Raw genomic sequence first — 1,520 nt, forward strand, 5'->3', positions numbered from 1 at the left:
GAGGAGGACTGGTGACTACAGTATGTTCAGAGAAACCATAAAGAAACTTATGACTTCTTTCTTTCTTTCTTTCTTTTGTTTTTTATTCTTTTTTTTTTCATTTATTGAATTCATTAGGATGATTTCTGGATTGTTCATATGTCTGATTTTCCAGACTAAAACACTGTTTGTGTGTGTGTGTGTGTGTGTGTGTGTGTGTGTGTGTGTGTGTGTGTGTGTTTCCATTTAGTACAGCACATTTTGTAATTTCTTTGATTCCTATAAAAGGTTCGATTTTGTGTCTAATAAAGAGAGGAAATAGAAAACAGAGGTTGAATGAATGGAGGTGTTCTGAATTCTCCACACAACACGTTCAAACAAACTCTAATTAATAATACATCCTTTAAAACAAGGAGCAAACGAGCAGCTGCATCACACACAGCTTCCTCCTGATTATGGATTAAACACAGGATGTGATTATCAGACCTGAGGTGCTCTGCCCTGGGTGGGGTGGAAAATCATTTCTAGGAGAAGAACATGGAGAATGCCAGCGTTAATGGAAGGTAGAAGTTTGAGAATGAGTGTCTCTGAAAGTTTAAGGCGCTTTTCAAAGCAAGCTGAAGATATTGGAGCAGGAGCTTCCTGGTGGGACGGAGTGAGGACTGGTGTTAAAGGGTTCTTTAAAAGCACATGTGATAATTAAAGGTTCTGAAAACCTCAGAGAAGATGCACAGACACGAAATTCCTCAGCACTCTGTCCCACATAATGAACTTTCACTATGAGGACTTTTATTTGAACTTATTTCTTACGGTTTTTCCTTTGACTATTTTTTCTTTCATTTTTGTTTTGCCTTCTTTTACCTTTAATGTTTTTTTACTTTTATTTCTATCTATCTATCTATCTATCTATCTATCTATCTATCTATCTATCTATCTATCTATCTATCTATCTAGTATATTATATATTAGTACATATATATATATATAGTATATTATTCTTGCTTTCTTTTCTTTTTCCATTTTTCCATCTTCCACTATTTTCTTTCTTTCTTTCTTTCTTTCTTTCTTTCTTTCTTTCTTTCTTTCTTTCTTTCTTTCTTTCTTTAATGAGTAAACAATATCTGCTTTATTCTTCATTCCATGTTCCTGCTTTTACTCAGAATAATCATGATGGATGAGAATGGCCTCTTCAGTAGGACACACACACATCTATTAAATGTTGAATTGAGCTTCACATCCTTGTGATCCATGAAGTGATACATCAAACATTCTAATAATGGAGATGAAGCTCACGACCATAAGCGTGAGAGAAAGGCCGGCCGGCCGGTCCTGTACGCTGAGGCCACGGTCACCTCCTGAATAATGTCCATCGATTTCTCTGTCGTGTCTCTGTCTCCAGTGATGGACGTCCAGCCATGAGGCTTGAAAATGTTCTCATCTGTCAATGTTGCCGTATTTCGTCATCGATTGGAGCACAAACATGGACCACACACATCCATCTCAGAGTGACAGCTACTGCTGCTGCTTTACCTTTTCCTCTG

Source organism: Silurus meridionalis, chromosome 28 (genome assembly GCF_014805685.1).
Source record: "Silurus meridionalis isolate SWU-2019-XX chromosome 28, ASM1480568v1, whole genome shotgun sequence".
NCBI classification, from domain to species: domain Eukaryota; kingdom Metazoa; phylum Chordata; class Actinopteri; order Siluriformes; family Siluridae; genus Silurus; species Silurus meridionalis.